General features: G+C 42.7%; 1 protein-coding gene across 2 annotated transcripts in view; it reads right to left on the reverse strand.

The window, feature by feature from the left end:
- The window catches only part of LOC101703111 (phosphatidylinositol 4-kinase alpha-like), a 37,341-nt gene extending 26,098 nt beyond the window's left edge, over positions 1 to 11,243 (reverse strand). The window contains exons 1-2 of one of the 2 annotated variants that reach the window (XR_015447892.1): positions 10,931 to 11,243; positions 7,824 to 7,906 (exon numbers count right to left, since the gene is read on the reverse strand). The gene's annotated coding sequence lies outside the window, so the exon portion shown is untranslated. The remainder of the gene's footprint in view (positions 1 to 7,823; positions 7,907 to 10,930) is intronic. The other variant, XR_015447893.1, reaches the window with a different exon arrangement.
- Between the last annotated feature and the right edge of the window lie 945 nt (positions 11,244 to 12,188).

Consider the following 12,188-nt stretch of genomic DNA (forward strand, 5'->3'; position numbering starts at 1 on the left):
TGAACTCAGACTCAAGGGATCCTCCCACTTCAGCCTCCCAATAGCTGGGACTACAGGCTTACACTACCACACCTTGCAAATGTTTTCTTTTGAAATGATTCTAGGCTTAGAGCCAAGTGCAGAGAAAGCACAGAGTTTCTATGCACTGGCTTTCCTGAATATTAACATCTGCTATACAATCAGGCTGAATTTGGATGGACACTAATAGAACTGTTACTTAAATGTCAGGCACTATTTGAACTTCTCAGTTCTCCCATTCATGTTCCTTTTCTGTTAGAGGATTCAGTTCTGGATCCCACAAGGCATTTGCTCAGCATGTCTCCTTGTTTCTTCTTATCTGTGTTGATTCCTTGGTCTGCTCTTAAAACTGCGTGACTTTGATACTTTTGAAGATCATGAGTATTTGGGTGTCTGATGCTTGTTCATGATTAGACAAGACTCTTAGAGGCAATATGCTCTTCTTGTCATATCAGAAAAGGGTCTGTAATACCTATCTTTTATCCCTACTGTTGTTAATCTTGATCACTTGACTATCATGTCACTATTTTTCCCTTTCCACACTAGAATTGAGTCAACAAACTCACACTTGGGGCCTGGGAATTAAGTGCCATCTCCTGAAGAGGATTTATGGATGAGACAGTTAAAAATCACCACAATAACTGATGAATATTTAAAGAAAAATACTTTGAGATCATATAGACATCCCATTCCTCTAAAATCTTGGCCACTAATTTTAGCATGCCTCTGTGCATTCTGCCTGAAGTAGTTACTGTGGCTGCCACAGGGATTTCCTATTTCCCTTATCCATTCTACTTTTGTTAACTGGAATACTGTAAGGAAAGGTTGTCCCCTCTTCCTTATTTTTTATTCAATAATCTAATCAGTATGGACTCATGAGTAGCCATTGTACTTGTTGGGTTATAATAAAATACTACAGGGCCGGATATTTAGCTCAGTGGTTCTGCCACCTGCCTCGCAAGCATAAGGACCCGAGTTCGATCTCCGGTACCAAAAATAAATAAATAAATAAAAATTAAAAAAAATAAAATACTACAGCTATTTTGCTGTTCAAATCATTCTGACTGGAGCTCTCAGGTTGGCTCCCATGTCCTCCTGACATGTCTTTTATTAATTTTCTTTTCTTCTTACCACATCCTTACTTCCTGGTTCAGGCTGAGCATTCCTAATCTGAAAATCTGAAATAGTACCAAAAATAAATGAAATGCTACAAAATATTAACTTTTTAAGGGCCAACATGAGACTCAAAAAGTTGCAGAGTTAAGCTGATCATGGTGGTGCACACCTGTAAGCCTAGTGCTCTAGGCAGACTGAGGCAAAAGGACAGCAGATTTGAGCCCAGCCTGGGCAATTTAGTGACTTAGTGAAACCCTTATCTCAAAATTTAAAGAGGGCTGGGGATATAGCTCAGTGCAAAGGCCCTAGGTTCAATGCCCAGTATCACTACCACCCCAAAAAAATATCTTGCAATTTATAGCATTCCAGATGTTGGATTTTTGGATAAGGATGCTCAACCAGTAAAGTCCATACAAATATTCCAAAATACAAAAATCCTGAAATCTGAAACACTTCTGGTTCCAAGCATTTTGGATGAGAAGTACTTAATCTGTTCTACAAAGTATTCCAGGCTCATTTTATATTTTCCTTGGCCCACCCCTCCCTGGAATCAACCACTTTTCCATGGAGTTCTGGTTCCTGTTATTGGAGAATTTAGAAACCAAGATCTGAGCATGGGATGTACTCACTGTTTCAAGGGTGCAAAGCAGGATGTTAAAAGCAATAGAGGGCCAGGGATTTAGCTCAGTGGTTCCCCCGCCTGCCTTGCAAGCTCAAGGACCCGAGTTGGATCCCCAGTACCAAAAAAACAAACAAACAACAACAAAAAAGCAATAGAATGCAGTGAGAATAACAGTATGAATGAAAGAACTGTAAGAAAATGCCACTTCAACCTCTACTACACTGTCCTTTCATCTAGTGCCTTTCAGATGGCTCAACAATAGGCAGAGATTAGGCAGGTATTATCAGCATTGGAACCCAAGCCTAGCATAGAGCCTGAGACACGCAGCCTTTTCATAGCTATTCATTACAAGGAAAGATGGGTGCCAACACAGCTCTCAGCAATATGGAAAGTGATTAATGTGTCCTAGACAGATTCCCAAGGGTAGAGACAATTTCTTTTTTCTTCTTTTTATGTGTGTTTGTAGTACTGAAGATTGAACCCAGGGCCGCCTCACTAAGTTGCCCAGGAGTGACTCGAACTTGTGATCCTCTTGCCCAAGCTCAGAATTACAGGTGTCAATGCCTCATTGGATTTATTTTTTCCTTCCAACCCACCTTCTTTCCCTTCTTCCTTCTTTGCTTCCTTCCTCTCCCATTTTTTTCCTGTTTTTTGTTTTGTTTTGTTTGAAATAGTGTCTCACTATGTAGTTCAGGCTGGCCTTGAACTTGTGGTGATCCTCCTGCTTCTGCTTCCTGAGAGCTAGGATCACCTGGCTCCCTTGAGTTTGTTTAGAGATTCTAGCAGAGGACCACATCTATTCATATACCTTGACCAAAGAATAGTCTTCCTCTATCTGGGAAGGTTGTCCTCTTCAACTAAGTGCACAGCTTCAGGAGAGAAGCACATGGAGTGGTGAGCGAGGAAGGGGAACCCCACAGAGTCAGCTAGATCAGCCAAATCAACTGTGGTGATCAATGGGGTGACAGACATCACAGCCAGATCACCCTTGCACTCTTGAGGGTGCCTTAAGAGGCTGAGTTGGGTACATGAAATCTTATTTGAGGTATTTGTTTAGTGTAATATTTTTTCATATATACAGCTTCATATATGAGCTAGGTAAAAAACTAAATCAGTTCCTAACAAATAATCAGATAGTGGTCAGATGCCAATAAATATCACATAGTAGGGCTGGGGATTTAGCTCAGTGGTTTCGTTGCCTGCTGTGCAAGCGCAAGGACCCGAGTTCGATCCCCAGTACCACAAAAAAAAAAAAAAAAATCACATAGTAGCATCTAAAGAGATTTTTACTTTTTTTAAAAAAAGCCATCTTTCTTCTTGGACCTAAAGGTAGCTCCAGATTACTAGTGAACTGACTGACTGTGCAATTGGCAGGCAAGCAGCAAGCTCCTGGCCTTATTTCCAGGAGCCCTGGCTCACACATACATGAAGGAGGCAGAAGCCCTCTCCTTCAGGTAGCTGCTAAAATGTTTCATATACCCTGATTTCTAGTTATTTCTAAAAATTCATGAATAGTATATATCTCTGATGTTGTTTCCTTCCCATCTCTTTTAGGAAAGAAAATGAAGTAAATTCAATACCTGCACCCTTATTGGCTTAACCTAAGTAACATGCTCAGACCCAAAACAAATGATCAATTTAAAATCAGCACTTAGAAGGCTGAAGCAGGAGGATTGCCAGGAGTTTGAGGCCAGCCTGGGCTACACAATGAGTTCAATGCCACCCTGCATTACAAAGCGAGACCTTGTTTCAAGCAAACAAACAAACAAATTAATTAATTAATAATAAAAATAAAATCACATAGAAGAGGACAGTATACTGAAAAAAATGGAAGAGTGTCTGTGCAGAGAAAATCATTCCAAGTACCATTTGATTTCCTCTGATGACAGCAACAGCAACTTGGAGTTCAGAGGGGCAAGTGAGAATCCAGTTTCCAAAAGAGATCTGACTCCATCTGTATTCTCTTGGAAGCTGGCAATGTGTGCTAGGCTCTTGGGTCTCTCAGGGGCTGGCAGCTTCAATTTTGTTGTTGTTATTTTTGGGGGGTTTTTTTTAGACAAGATCTTGCTAGGTGGTTCAGGCTGGCTTCGAGCTAATTATGTAGCCAGGCTGGCCTGAAACTCACAATGTGATCATCCTGCCCCACCCTCCTACATGCTGGAATAACAGGCATGCACCACCACATCTGCTGCCTGATAGGTCTCCCACCACCTCAGCAGCTATTATGTATAGTAGCTGCCCTCTTCCTATGGTGCCTTGCCCCCTCCCCTGTGTGATGTCATGCCAAGATGGTTGCTCCCACCAAAGAATAAACCCTTCTTCCCAGCATGACCCTGTTCCCACCTAGAAAGTAACCTAATACTCGCTCACCTTCTACCACCTATTGACATCACCAGCTCCTCCATTCCCTAGTCACTACCTCACTCAACCCCACCTCTGCCCCTACAAACCCCACCCCAGTCTCTATAAAAGACTCTCCCTGCCCCAGCCATATTGCTTTGGCTCTCCTTTGTTCAGAGACAGCCTGGCAGATCTATTCCCCTAATAAAGGCTTGTTGTGGCCTGGTCTGGTCTTGGTCTTCGGCCCTTTTACCTGACACTGCCACTTATTCTCCCTCCTAGAAACAAAGACTCTCTGGGTGAGCCAACTGTCTAGCACAAAACTCAGTACAAAAATTGCCCCATAAATGAGAGCTGGGAGTATGGATGAGGGGAGTAAATCCATGAACAGCAGTTGGCATCTCTCCCCAAAGTGGTCCTAGGACATGTGCATGAGACTCTGAGCATGCCCCAGACCCCAACCCTACAACCCTCCTAGAAGAGGCCTCTGGCCGCAACAAGTTCCCAATCCTCCCCCACTGCCAGCAGAGGGAGCTTCCAGAATCTTTGCAGTGTCCTTCCTGGCCAGCCCAACTGGGTCACAGTTGCAGAAATAAATTCATGCACAGAATTTCCTGGCTGCTGTGAAGTGCTCTATAAACAATTCCTTATTTTAAAAAAAAGTCTTACATGAAGCAGCATCTTGGAGTCTCTGAGGTGATTCGTAAATACATTTCTTTAAACACTGACTTTTCACCAGAAAAAAACAGTTCTGAGTATCAGGATAATTTCTATACTGGCAGGAATGAGCTGATAGATTCATCAGTGTGCTAATGGCTTCTGGCACGGAAAAAACTGCTCACTACTACTTGTACTTATATTAATACATTTATTAACCTTAAAAATTTATTGATCACCATTCCTCAAAAAATGTACCCAGTTAATCAAAATTCACGGATTCTACCAAATCCCATTGCATGTTTAAACTTGATTATACATTTAATCAAATTATTCTAAGCATTTAATCAAATCATAAGTCTAATATTTCAACACTTCTTATGTTTTTAAAAACAACTTATAAACCAGATTTATCACCCTTCCTGAAGGGTGAAAACTAGTAAAGAAGTGCTTACTCCATACATTTAACTTTTTTCTTTGCTATCTCCATTATACATGTCTTTTCTTCTGCTGCTTCTTCTTCTTGAAACTTTTGCCAAACTCAATATTAGCTCTTTGTAATTTTTTAAAATGATGGTATAAATAGCATATAAGAAAACCCACAGATTTTATGTGTTCAACTTGATGACTTCTACAAAGCTGTACAGACTCATGCAACCACCATCCAAACAAGACATAGAACATTTGCATCAGTCCAGAGAGTTCTTTTGAACCTCTTTCCAATTTTCATCTCTCTTTATTCCTATTCCCCTCTTGGATTTGTCTTACAAGGGGTTTTGTAATATTTTTATGCTTTCCTAGAGTTTCTACTATTTTTTGTCTTCCTAGGAATTTGGTCCTTTTGGCTGGGACTTGTGACAGCTGAGGCCCTTAATGCACTCAAGAAGAGTCAGAGGGGATGTTGCACTGAGACATATTCTGAAATGTTCCCAGAAATGATGTAGGCCCTGTTTGGGCAGGGTCCACAGAGCCTGGCCTGGTGTCCTGGCATTCCTGCCAGGCCTGAAGTCTTGCTCAAATGGAAGCGCCTTCTAATTAGCATGTGGAAACCCTTATGATAATGGATGTGTCTGCAGCCAGCTCTCCTTAACTGGTTATTCTGTCAAACTCATCTGTCTATCACCCACTAGATGTTTCACCTACTGGCTCAGTCTTGGAACCAGTTTCTCTGTTGTGGTTTGGATCTGGAATGTGCTCGCAGTCTCATGTGCTCAGAGGCTGGGCTTGAGGAAGGTGACTGGATTATGGAGGCATTACAGCTGGCTTGCTGTTAAGAGGTGAGGGCTGGTTAGAGGCAGATCACTGGGACATGACCTGGAAGGGTGTACCTCCTTCCCCTGCTCCTCCCTTCTATTGCTGCTTCCTGGAAGCCATGATGTGAGCAGCGTTTCCTGTTATGTCCTTCTGCTGTGCTGTTCTCTGCCTTAGAGCCAGCTAACCATGGACCCCTCCCCTCCTTTAAGTTGTGGGTATTGGGTACTAATGTGTCTCAGTGATGAGAAAGTGACTAAGACAGCCTCTAATGTTGGTGCTGGACCTTTTCCTTTCCTGTATGGCTCTTTCCTGGTGTATTTTCTTTCTGCTTAGGTCAAGAGAAACTATATGGCTCCATTTCACAAAGACTTACTGGAAGAAACCAGAATTATATATAAATTTGGCCCTGTATCTGTGGATTCAATACCTATCACAGCAATCAACCACACAGATCAAAAATACTTGGGAACGGGGCCGGGATTTAGCTCAGTGGCACCACGCCTGCCTCGCAAGCGCAAGGTCCTGAGTTTGATCCCTAGTACCAAAAAAAAGAATGAAATCAAAAATACTTGGGAAAAAAATAATGCATTTGTACCGAACATGCACAGACGTTTTCTTCCTTTTCATTATTCCCCAAATAATACAGTATAACAACTATTTATATAATTTTATATTGTATTATTAGTAATCTATAGATAAAGTATATAGGTAATATGCAAATACTATGCCATTTTATATACAGGATTTGAGCATCCTCAGATTTTGTTATTTGTAGGAGGTCCTGAAACCAATATCCCTTGAATACCAAGGAATGATTGATACAGAGAGAGAGAGGGAGAGAGAGAGAATCTTTGTGTTCCAGGTATCACCCTTCTCTTTTAATTACCATCTTAGACATTTTATATTAAATTCTGCTTTTTATAATATCATTTTGAATTCATAGCTTTCCTAATCTAAACTTGCTTTAATCAAGCAAAATTTAAAAAGTACTGATATTTGCATTCAAATTATGATGATTTATCTACTGAGATGCCCTTTAAATTGGCTTCTTGGTTCTCTCGGTCTGATCCTGAAATTTAAAAAGCACAGTCTAGGGCTGGGGATTTAGTTCAGTGGTTCCGCCGCCTGCCTTGCAAGCGCAAGGACCCGAGTTCAATCCCCGGTACCAAAAAAAAATAAAAATTAAAAATTAAAAAATTAAAAAAATAAAAAGCACAGTCTAGGGCCATGCCACTCTGAACGTGTCCAATCTTGTCTAAAAAGCACAAACCCTCTCTAGCAAAAGCAAGATGTTTCAGGTCCATTAATGGCCATCTGAGGAGCTCTGACTCCTTTCAGCAAAGGATAGTATTAGGGATCAACATCTGGATAATGAAACGCACCTGAACATAGACAGTAGGCTCCTTCTGCACTGGGGCTCCTTGAAGAAATGGCACAGCCAGAAATACTTATGTATGTACATATTTATTTTTTAATTTTTATTTTCAGTACTGAGGATTGATCAGAGAAAGTGCTGAACTACAGCCCCAGCCCTTTTTTCTGCTCCTGTTACTTTGAAACAGGGTCTTGTTAAGTTGCCCAAAATGCCCGCAAACTTGCAATTCTTCTGCCTCAGCCTTCCAAGTAGCTGGGATTACAGGTATGTGCCATCATGCTTGGCTAGCAGACATATTTTTCTGCTTTATGCTGACTTTCCAATGTACCATGTAACTTCATAAAACTATTTTCTCCATGTGGACAGATGATATGAAGTATTACTCCTTTTTATTTTATTATAAATCAATTCATCATGAAAGTAGCAGAATAATAAACTTACCAGATTTGTCTTTCTGAATAGCTTTATCCTCAGAGTAGCAGAACATTACCTGGAATCGATCAGGATCTGTTGAACGTAGTGCCCTAATAAGGAGAACAGCTTTAAATAATTTTGAGAAATCCAGGTCGTCCCTATTAGATGACACTGCTCAGAACTGGTACAGCTATGAGGAACAGACAGCACCTGCCATTCATAAGGAACTTGGACTTCTGGGGGGGGCGTGATGTGTACTATCTATCCTAACATTCCCATATTTTTCAACCCAGGAACCCCACATCTCAAAGGTTATGTGCGCAAGGATTCTTATTAACAGTGGTGACTGCATTACCCAAAATGGAAATAATCAGAATGCCTACTAATAGAAAACTGGTCAGCTATATCAAAGCACAGTCATTTGAAGACATATCACATAGTCACTAAATCAAGAGGCATCCCTGTATGTGCTGTTACAGAAAAACACCCAAGAGATATAACTAAGTGAGAAAAGAAAATACAGGGCAAACAGGCACAGTAGGGTCCCAGTGATAGGTTTCCTAAAGGCCTATCTGTGCTTTTGTATGTGTCAAATATTACAGGTTTGCCTATGCACAGAAAATTTGTGGAGGGGAAAATGAGACAATCCACAGGGTACAGGAATGAGGGGCTGACAAAAAGCTAGGAAAGTGAGGCCTATATTTCTTTGCCTTTAGATTCTTCTGTACCATTCATTTGTTTCATTTTTGTCTTTTTTATTCTGTGCAGCATGGACTTTTTTTATAGTAAAATATGACATGGGGGGATGGATATGAACAAAACATACACATTGAAATCCCCCTCAAAAAATGTGACAGTAGGAAGGAATGGCAGAGCAAGGGGGTGATGGGAAAGTGTGAAAAACAATCAACATATGTTATGTGCATGTATAAATCTACAAAAATGAAACTCACTAACCTGTATAACCAATTAAAAAAGCAAAAAAAGTTTAAAAAATCCAGATATAGTTTTCACAATAAAATATAATTACTAATAAAATATTTTCATGCATGCAGATTACCAGGTAGGCATGACAGAGCAAAGGAAAAAAAAAATATTTAACTTTCAGGGAAAAGGAATAAAAAAAGAAAAGAAATTCATGTGCTTGTCCCACAGCTGCTTTAGAGAGCCATTCAGAGTTCTGGAAGCTCCCCACAAAAACAGGGGCTCAGAGTACATGTTCACGGCCTCCACACTAGCCTCCCAAGCAGTTTCCTCCATGGGGTGCTCCTGGGCCTTTAAGCCTGTATTCTTAGGTGCTCACATGCACATGGCTTTAACTTGACTTTTCACATTTTCCCCTGTGTCATTTTAAAATTATCCCCAATACCAGTGTTTGGGAATCTTAGCCAAGTTCTTGAATAAAGACCTCAGGGTTCCTTCTCTATGCTAGGATAGGACTCTCAGGGACTCCCAATAGGCCAGGGCCCTGAAAACCTGAAAACACTTGGGCACACTTGCAGGAGGATAGGAGACAGCGTTTCTAGTCATTCACACTAGCATTAAAGCTGCTAGTGTTTTTGTTTTGCTTATTTTGTTTTGGCCTGTTTTTCTTTGAAAATATATCCTTGTGGGTGGGGGGTTGGGGGGACTAGAAGGAACCATATTAACATTCTACAGGGGATGGTGGTGACATCAGTAATTTTTTCCCTCCAGTTATCTGGCTGCTTCTTGTGGCTTTCATTTATAAGAGGCAGCATACTTATGAGATCTCTTCGGTTTCAATTCACATCAGAGATTACAACCTCGAGCCATTTACTTAACTTCTGTCTCAGTTCCCTCATTGTAAAATGGGCATATAATTGTTACACCCAGGGAGAGAGAGCCAACCAGAGACTGATATTAGATCCACATAGGAGTTTATTACTGGCCGGGACCCGAGCCAAGCATCAGACTCTAGCCCCGACTCAGGGGAGACAAACATGTTTTATACACCTTTGAGGCCAACAGTTTCTAGGGCCCCCTATGGGATAGAACTAGCAAAGCAAGCAAAAGGTACAGAAGCAGAACGTCCTGCTGTTGGAACATTTGTAAACAATAGTTGATTAATTGTTGTTTCTAAGAGACTCTCTAAGGGGAGGAGGTTTCTAAGCTTCCTCCTTCTGAGTTCATCTAAAGGGCAGGCAGGTGGGTCAAGCAGCAATATGGAGTCTGCCTTGCTAACTAGGGTCCTTCAATAATAGTTCCAATCTCATAGGTTTGTTGGAGAGGGTTGTAAATTTAGCCCAACACCGGGCACAGCAGAGGCACTCAATTCATGTCAGCCAGCTATGGCTGTTATCATGACAGCAATTATAGGTCACAGTAGTCATAGTGGTTAGGGCTGCTGTGGTGATAGCTATATCCGGAGCATCAGACCATCAGTAGCACTATTTTGGAGCCTGATTTGTCCTACATCACATTAGCTATTTATATTCAGATGTGGTCTTGGAAAACAGCTCAGTCAATGTTCTGGGACTTTTCTCAGTGAGGGCTACTCCCCAGAGGGACTCCCATCCAGTCCATGGACTGAGTTTGTATTGTCAATTAAGACTGCTCAGAAGCCCCCTTCCTATGAAAGATAGGATGATAATGGAATTTGAAGGTGGGATGTGTTATTAGACATAGCATCTGGTCCACATGAAGGAGGGGCACATGAGAAAAGCAAAGGCTATTTTTTTTTTTGGTACCGGGGATCGAACTCTGGTCCTTGCACTTGCGCAGCAGGCAGCGAAACCGCTGAGCTAAATTCCCCAGCCCAAGTAAAGGCTATTTTTGTTAGTTTTTGTTTGTTAGCTTCTGTTTTGCTTTTGCTTTTGCTATTTTTTTTTTTTCTTTTTTGGTTTTTTGAGACAGGGTCTCCCTATGCTGTCCAAGCTGGCCTTGAACTCATTATGTAGCCCAGGTTGGCCTTGAACTCACAGCGATCCTCCTACTTCTACCTGCCAAGTACTGGGATTATAGGCATGTGCCACTATCCCCAGCCTATTAGTATGATTTTTTAGGAAAGCTTTTAGGTCTTGGAAGGAGCTAGAAAAAAATCCCATGTGTAGAATGGCACAAAAATGTAAAACTGCGCTCAAACACAGATGTGCAGGAGGTAAAGGCTCGTGTACCTCATGTATTCCAGCCGGTACACAGACAACAAGTATGTTGACATGGCAAAATCCAGCTTGTTGATAAGAGCAGACACTTCAGGAGGAGGGTCCAGCAGGTTGATAATTGTGCTTCGAAGCTCACTCAGCTCGGCCTGGAGAGAAAGAAACATTCATAGACTCATGAGGGCACCTTCCCAGGTCTCCCTCTGCCAGCTCCACACACGAGAAAGAGCACCAGCAACCGACGAAGGAATGCAGCGAAGTGCACACAGTAGGCGCATATTCAGGTTGGCTTCCGGGGCGGGGGTCTCAGGTAAAGGGAACCCACCTGGTCCCGCCCCCTCCACTAAGGCCCCGCCCCTTAGTCCGGATCCACCCCGGCGGTCTCGCGCGTCCATTTCAAAACCTCGCGAGAGGGGACGGTACCCTGCCCCACCGGAAGTGGAAGTCGCGAGCGCGGGTCCCGGGCAGTGCACCGGACTACACTTCCCAGAGTGGCCCGCGCCGCCCCTACCACCGAGAGACCCGAGGTTTGGACTTCCGCCCGGGCTTCACCCTTGCTGCTTTACGTTTGTCCGAAAGACAGGTCTGCGAGGGGCTCAGAGGAAGTTGCTTCAGCCTCCAGGCGGCCGCGTCCTTGTCATAGAGATACGTCCACATGGGGGAGGGGCGGGGGTGCACACCTGTAATCCCAGAACTTTGGGAGGCTAAAGCAGAACCGCAAGTTGGAGCCAAGCCTGGGCGCCCTAGTTACTCAGTGAGACCTCGTGTCAAAATTTTAAAAGGGGTGGGGTTGTAGCTCAATGCGAAAGCCGAGGATTCAGTCCCCAGTACTGGGGGAGGGAGGGAGCGAATCCACAAAGAGGAACAGAACGTTAACTCTCGAGGTTGGGACTCTTTCACAACCATTCATCCCTTCACCTGTTTTAAAGCTGTACATTGAAGGAAGGAAGGAAGGAAGGAAGGAAGGAAGGAAGGAAGGAAAAGAAGAGAAGAAGCTGTACATTGAGGCTGGGAGACAGAAGTGGGAGGATCGCCCTGAGTCCGAGGCCAGCCTGGGCTACACAGTTCAAGGCCAATCTGAACTACATCGTGAGATTCTGTCTCAGACAAACCCCCAAACAAACAACAACAAAACCAACTGCACATTGAATCATCATATCTGTCAGCTTTACCAGGCACCAGCATTCTGAGCGGTGAGCAGGTGCCTGTTTTCCTGGAGTTTGCATTCTACCAAAAGAGGCATACACTGACAGAATAATTACACAGCTAATCA

This window comes from Heterocephalus glaber, unplaced genomic scaffold (assembly GCF_053883595.1).
Source record: "Heterocephalus glaber isolate CG9 unplaced genomic scaffold, H.glaber_assembly_v1.0 deba00001781, whole genome shotgun sequence".
Lineage (NCBI taxonomy): Eukaryota > Metazoa > Chordata > Mammalia > Rodentia > Bathyergidae > Heterocephalus > Heterocephalus glaber.